Here is a 7747-nt window from a genome sequence, read left to right on the forward strand (position 1 = left end):
TATAGCAATGCTTTCAGACATATTGCTTACCTAAGATTTCCCTCTACTTTACACGTTAGGAAAGGACAATGCTACTCTCTTTGCTAAGCCTTATAACATATGCCTTTCCAGAGCTTCTCAAAGACTTTTCCACGGGGGTCACTTTGTGAAGAAGAGTAAATTTGGCTTCCTAGGGCTTCTGTTTCACTGAGAATCAGCTCTTTCTCTCAAGGAAAGAAGGGTTCTTGGCAGCAACTTCTGGCTTTGCAGTTTTTGTTCTAGATGCCTGGAACAGAAAGAAGAGAGGAAATAGAGAGACATATCATGCAATTGACTGAATCTCCAATGAATCTTCCTAAACAGGAAAATTGCCCCCAGGGACCTCCCATCTACATGTTTCTGTCTCTCACCTAAGCCCCTTGCTTACCACTAGTACAAGAACCAACTTTCATGAAAAGACAATTTGATTACTATGCTTCAAACACCTACCCTTTACTTATGTCTGTTTCTTTTTAACAACATGTTTCAAATGTCCATCTCTTTTAAAAAATATATGCCATTTATCTATCAAGATATATACTTTAAATCATCTTAATACAAACAGAGCAATTTTTTTAAAATATGATCCTTCAACTATCTTGAAAGAAGCAAAGAATTCAGAATTGGAAGAAATAATAATTACTTTTTATTAAATAATTCAGATACTCCATATTTTACCCACTTGAGTGATGGAAACAAAAAGGAAACTCAAGATCTATCCAAGGACCCAGAATTATTATATATGAAACTTAGATTCAGCAGCATATAATAGAAACCCAAGTAACAGCAGCTTATGCAAGATAAAGATTTAGTTTTTTTCTCACATATAAACTTGTAGAGGTAGGCAGTCCATGGCAGGCCAGTGGTAGGTAGTTCCAAGATACCATAGGGGCTCTCCTGGCTTTTTGATAAACTCTTCTAGATACATTTTCATTCTCAAAGTCATTTTATTATCTGAAGATGGCAGCTGAAGCTTCAGATAGCAGACAGAGGTCAAACTACATTCTGCTTATACTTTTGACTGAACAGAAATATGTCACATAATAACCCCAACATACAAGAGAAGGTGCAACATTTAATTTTTCAAGCTCAGCACATTGCCACTAGAATAGAATGAGGTTGTGTTAGTTAGGAAATAAGAAAAATGGACAGTAAGTATGCAGCTAACACACTGTACCACACGTGTATTAGGCATAAAATAAGAAAATGAATACAACAATGAAAGTTTAGAAATAGTCCCTTTTCTCAATACTACCTTTTAAGAGGTTGATATTCAAACAAATCTTTATATCCAAATAAACAGCAAGAGAAACGGATTTAGGGGACAGAAAAGTTTTGAAAGACAAAAATGTTAATAAGAACAAAAAAATGAGGAGGCACTACAAAGCCTAAGATTTTAGTAAAACCTCATGTATGTGTGTGAAAAAACTACATGTAAATGTTTCCCTAATCTTCAACGAACAAAAGCACCTCGTGATGCTTGAAAAAATTGAATGCTTGGGACAAGAGATGAGAAAAATATTTTAATGTCTCATAATCAAAACTTGTATAATTGTTACTTCAAAAACAGAGGCAGAAAAAATACATATATATATATATCCAAAAAGAGTTTCAGTCAAGTCAAGCATGATATGAATCAGAATGTGGGGGACCCCTCTCTCTTTGGGATACTAAATTACCAAAACCTGTCCTGGCTCTGATTTCATGACTTCCTTCCTAGAAGTTTCTCTATGGCTTATATCCTCTGGAAAAGAAAACCCTGCCATTCAGATAGAAATCTACCTTTTTCTTTCTTCTTCCTTCCCCTCTGCACTCCTAAACTCAGTTTGAAGGTCAAATTCCCTCCACTAAGATTATGGGTCCCTCTTCACTCTTCTTGCTACAAAGGACTTTAATACTAAGAGTTTTGGGAGGACTGAGAGGAAAAATGTAGAAATGGTAGATATAGTGTGTCACTGTTATTGCAAGGAAGAAAACTCTCCTGGAAAATGGAGAAGGGATTTGTTCTTTCAGACATCAGGAGGATAAGATACAAAAGTACTGAGAACTGAAATCCCCAAACCAGACTGGAAAGAGGAAATCATGAAATAGAAAAAGTTATAAAGAGGGAAAAGAGAGAAAACGGTGCAGTTTGGGGAGAAGTTAATGGGTTAACGAAGCATTCTCCTCTTCGCCCTAGCACATCCTACCTTCAAATTAATAGGGATATCACACCTATGTGTGAGAGAGGGCAAAGGCCATTGTCAGGAAAAATCACAGAAGAAAAGGCTTTTATACCTTTGCTGAAGGAGAAGATGAGAAAGAGCCCTTCCTGAGAAATTTCAACTGTCTTCACTGACCTCCATTCCTCTGCTCAAAGGTAAACAAACCACTGCCCCAGTGCCATGTAAGTTTTGTGTACAAGGTAGAAGAACAAGTAGTGGAAACTGACGGGGAAGAAAGTAAAAATGGAGAATCTCCCCTCCATAGAGATCCTGGCCCTCTCTGGGGGAGGCTAGCAGCCTCAAGCTAGGCAGGGTCTAGGCAGAGCTTAAGGGAAACATTTGGGTTCAAGCTTGCCACAATTTAACTGGCTAAATGAAGAACTGTCATTTGTGAACAATCTAAGTGATACCTTGGGTACTACCATCAAACTTGATTTCCCAAGGACAAAGGACCACTCCACAGCCCAGAATTGTTCTGTGTTCCTAGGATCTCTGCCCCAAGGACATTGTGTCTTCTGGTCTGAGATATATTGCAGACCATAAAATCTCCCTAGATACTAGAATAGAGAGGGAAGCCCAAGAATAACAGGGTATGCTATTTGATAGTGTGGGCTCAAGAAATAGCCTTTTAAAAATTCAAGGAACAGCCATGGAAATAGAATGACACAGAATCAAGTGTACTGAGTGACATCCACAATGAAGTTGATAGTTTGCAGGGTCAAGTCATCCAGATGATGAATCCCCAGGCCCTTTTCCTCAGGCCCCCTCTGAACTTTTCATTGAAGTCAGAGGCGCATACAACTATGGTGCTCCAAGAAAGGCAGTTTCAGTGCTTCCAAAGCCAGCTTTATGTGATCACCCAGGCCTGTTATCCTCATGGCAAGTTCAGGCAGAAGATAGAAAAGTTCATATATTTTAATGCTAAATCATCCTTAGCAAAAGGCATGAGTTACTGAATAAGCCCAAACCCTGTCAGGAGAGCAATGCCCTTCACTGCGGTTAACTGGCATGTTTCTCTCCCAGAGCATCAGTCTGCTCTCCTACTTCTTCTTTCTTTTCAGGGACCTGGTTGGGGGACATATGATTCCTGCTCATTTCATAATGGGGAATTGGAGGACTCACTATGGGAAAGGAATAAGTAAGCAGTGAGAAAGAGTCAATGGTACCTATGTTCTGAAGACAAAAGTACCAAGACTTCATTTTTCCTTTAACAGCTATTTTGACATCTTCATTTTCCTGCTCACTTTTTCTACTTTCTTTATGTTTTACCTCAACTAACTTTCGAAGCTCTCTTTATAAATGAAGCATAAACGCAACAGTAGAATTCACTTGAAATGTTTCCTTAGTGCTGCCTGAGGACTTCTGCATTGGAAAGACCACCAAACCTGGAGGCAGAAAACCTGGACGGTAGTCACAACTCAGCCACTTTTACTTCTGCTACGTCAGGAAGTCATTTAATTTCTTTGACATTCAACTGGCCCATGACTAAAATAAGGATAATAGTATTGGGTCCCCAGATATCACAAAGCTAAGGATTAAATAAGAGTCTACGTTCAGGTATTCTTATGTTTGTATCATTACCATTTTTTTCTCCTCCAGTCTACTCTGGAAGAAGACAAGTATATTTTCTGCCTGGTCTTGAAAGTAGCCCATTCTTAGCTGAGTGCTCCCCTCCAAAGAACTTAGAAACCAGAGCTAATCATCCCCAGATCTCCTGTCAGTTGCAGGCTCTTCTTGCTGGTCTCTCTCTGTTTCTGTCTCCATTGACTTTCTGTCTGGAGGGAGGCATGTCTGAGTGCACATAACTTGAGTTCCCTACTTCGCCAAATGTCTCCTTTATATTGCAATCACAGAACTGTTTCTCAAACATGCCCCAGAACATATTGTGTGTTGTGTGCATCAGAAGGCCTAGGCCTGGGATTATTGGTTTTTGTAGGATCTGATGTTCTTCTTTTTTCCCTTCTTTTCCTAGAAGCAGTGCCCAAGATGAAAAGACCTCAGCTCTCCTTCACTCTCCTCTCTCTCTTACTGCTGGGCTTGATGAGCCTCGGCTGGATGAGCTGGGCATGGACTGCTCCTGATTGCACCATAGGAGACAGCTCCCTATTGCCAAACATCTCCTACTACATCCCATTCTGTTCCTTGGCCCCAGGACTGCACCTTTTTGCATCATGCTCCAATGTCAAAGACCTGGCTCAGACCCTAACAGCAGTGCCCCAGGGTATAGAGGCACTATGTCTCCAGGGCACAGTTCCTTTCCTGCCAACTGATGCCTTTGGACACTTCCCCACACTACAGCTTCTGAGGCTGCAGATGGGCACCATCAGGATTACGTCTAGGACATTTCAAGGACTGGACCAGCTGTGGCACCTTTCCTTTGAGCATCATGCTCCCTGTTGCCTGAGTCTACTCCTCCCTCCAGATGCCCTGGAGCCCCTCAGATTCCTCAACACCCTTTCCTTTCATGGCTACTGCCTGAATTATAGCCAGAACATCCAGTTGCCCATTAGCCTTAGTCGTCTAACCCCGAGGCACAGCTGTCTGACAGATCTGCAGGAACTGCAAGGGCTTTTCCCAAACCTTGTCCCTGGTTCCTCTCCTACAACCAGCACCAGCCCATGGACCTCCTTCCTGGAGGTACTGGACCTGTCTGTCAACCTGCAGCTGAGCCGGGTGGGTAGCAGAGCTCTGCATGGCCTCCAGCTCTGTTCCCTGAGATTGGATGGCACCCCACTAAATGCATTAGTTCTTCCAGGCTCAGGACTGCTCCACTTGGACTCTCTCTCCCTTGTGGGGACAGGTGCAGAAAAACTGCCTGGGAATGTGACACGCTACTTTGAGCTTCATGAACTCAACCTGGGGAGGAACCAAATCCAGAACCTAGAGGATGAGTATCTCCTAAGCTGCCACTCCCTGGAACTCCTCAGCCTTCACGCCAATAGCCTGCAGTCACTTCCCTCCAGGTTCCTGAGTGCCCTGCCCCGGCTTCAGAGGCTCAATCTGTCAGTGAACAAGCTGGGCCTGACCCTGGTGCTCCCGGGAGGGCTGGTCAGCTCAAATCTGAGAGTGCTAGCTCTGTTCCACAGTGAGCTCAGTGTTCTGCCCTATAGGGCTTTCTCCTCTCTTCCTCACTTCAGGAGCTCCAGCTGAGTGGTAACAACATCTCCAACTTATCCATCAAGAGCCTGGAGGGACTGAGGTGGCTGAAGACTCTAGACCTGAGTTGGAACCAAATTAAGGTGCTGAAGCCAGGCTGGCTCTCCTCTCTTCCTGTCCTCACCTCACTGAACCTCCTGGGCACCCATTAGAGCATATCTCAGGCAAACAGCTCCAGGGTCCCCACAAGCTGAGCCATCTGCAGCTGGGTTCTCTTGAGATGCTGGAGATCTATCCTCCCTGGCCTCTAGCACTGCTCAGCTTGGAGGTACAGGCAAATGTTTACATTTAGTTTGGGGTCCCCAGTGGAGAACCCTCCTTGTTCTTGGAGAACCTTACCTTACAAACTTCCAATAAGTTGCTGCATTTGGATAACAACACAGTCCATTTCCCTTCCCTACGTCACCTCACTGCAGCGAGGCTACATTTTCAGTGATCGTCAATCCAAGAGGTTCTTCCCACAGCTCCCTTTGCTGGAGCACTTGCACTTCTGGTCTGACCACGAGGGTACAGAAGATATGCATCTATTTGGGATGCCCAGGCTGCGAGTGCTGGAGCTGGGGGACTTGGATTTCCTCTCTCAGCCAAGCTCAGTGAAGCTGGAGAAGCTACTGAAAGAGCTGCCTCAGTTACAGGTGCTGGCTCTGAGCAACCTGAATCTTGGGAACCTCTCCACCTCCAGCTTCAGGGACTTAGGCCTCCTTCAGCTGCTGCTGCTCAACTCTGAATGGGCTCTGGGGCTTGACAGCAGCCTCCAGGAACTAATCCCCCAGATGCCTCAATATGTTTATTTCTCAGATATCACCTTCACTTGCCAGTGTGAAAGCTCTTGGGTGGGGCCTTGTACAACATGGGTCCCAAACACCTTTGTGTATGGACTGCAGAAATCCATCTGCAGGGCCAATGCCTCTGACTACTCCCAGACACCATTGCTCTCCTTCCTTTCTGGTCACTGCTCACATGATGCTGAGTTTCAGAGCTTTCTAACCAGCTTCACTCTGGTGCTCCTGCTGACCTTCCTTTTATTGCTTGGCTGCCCTAAATGGCCCTGGCTTCACCACCTCCAGACCCTATTTCATGCCTGGTGGTGGAAGTTTTGTGGGCGGCGGCCCAGAAGCCAATTCCACTATGATGTCTTTATCTCCTATTGTGAGCAGGACCAAGCCTGGGTGCTGGAAAAACTCGTTCCTGCCCTGGAGAAACCTCTTCCAGCTGGCGAGGGTTTGAGGCTATGCCTGCCTGAGAGGGACTTTGGGGTTGGGCAGGACAGGATGGATGCTATGGTTGCCAGCATGGAGAGCAGCAGAGCCACCCTCTGTGTGCTCAGCCGCCAGGCCCTGGGAAGTCACTGGTGCAATCTGGAGTTAAGGCTCGCCACCTACCACTTGGTGGCCAAGCCTGGGATTGCTCGCCTCCTGTTGCTGTTTCTGGAACCTATTGATCGGCGGCAGCTGCACAGCTACCACCGCCTTGCCCGGTGGCTGCAGAAAGAGGACTACTTTGATGTGTCCCTAGAGAGGGTTGAGTGGGATGCCTTCTGTGAGCAACTCCGGAAAAGGCTAAGGAAAGCTGGGCAAGAGAGAGAGGATTGGGGGCTGTGGAAGAGAGATTCAAACATGAGGGAATAACTCCCAGCAGGGACCTGGATGCCATCCCATCACTGGAGGGCAGGCTCAGAAAGGCAGTCTGTAGGCAATGCTTAGTTCAAGCCCACTTTCCACACCAAAAATGATAGATGAAGAAAACAAATCTCAATGCGATAACATATTAGAAAGCACTTGGAAACAAGGTATTCGTTCAAAAAATAAGTCTGATCCCTGTTAGTCCTGTCCACACAAGGCATCCTCTAAAGAGGAATACACAAAAATTTTTTCTAGAGTCACATCTGCATTTTTCATAATGAATTCATTCTGCCTGATGAAAGCAATGTATTTATATGTTTGCTAAAAATCTACTTTATTCTAGTGGAATGGGACAAGAACCAATGAACTACTTGTCAGTGCTCTGAAGCTGGATTGAAACCATGTTTGCAATTCACAAAGGTCCAAAAATTCAAAGAGCTTCCCTAACTCATGAGGCTCTCACAATAACAGCATTACATGGGTGAGAACAACAGTTTTGATCCTGTATTACATATGGGGACCTAAGCACATAAAAGTTAAGTGCTTTACCACCCTGGCACAGCTAGTGTATCAGAAAATTTGGATCAATCTAGGACAATCCAGTACTCTACACTCTGTACTCTACTGTCTTCCAGGTACCTCTAACCAATGACAACTTACCTTGCTACAAAGTTAAAATAGACAAACATGTGGCAAATGTCAAAAATACACACACACATGATCTATTTCCAAGAATTTTTTTCTAAA

The 7747-nt window shown here is 44.4% G+C and overlaps 1 pseudogene; it reads left to right on the plus strand.

Annotated features, from left to right (window-relative positions):
* The first annotated feature begins 4208 nt into the window (after positions 1-4208).
* Positions 4209-7006, plus strand: LOC101395818 (toll-like receptor 11 pseudogene; annotated as a pseudogene).
* The last annotated feature ends 741 nt before the right edge of the window (positions 7007-7747 follow it).

The sequence above is a fragment of the Ceratotherium simum genome, chromosome 3, assembly GCF_057802395.1.
Source record: "Ceratotherium simum simum isolate JZ-2026a chromosome 3, ASM5780239v1, whole genome shotgun sequence".
NCBI lineage: Eukaryota > Metazoa > Chordata > Mammalia > Perissodactyla > Rhinocerotidae > Ceratotherium > Ceratotherium simum.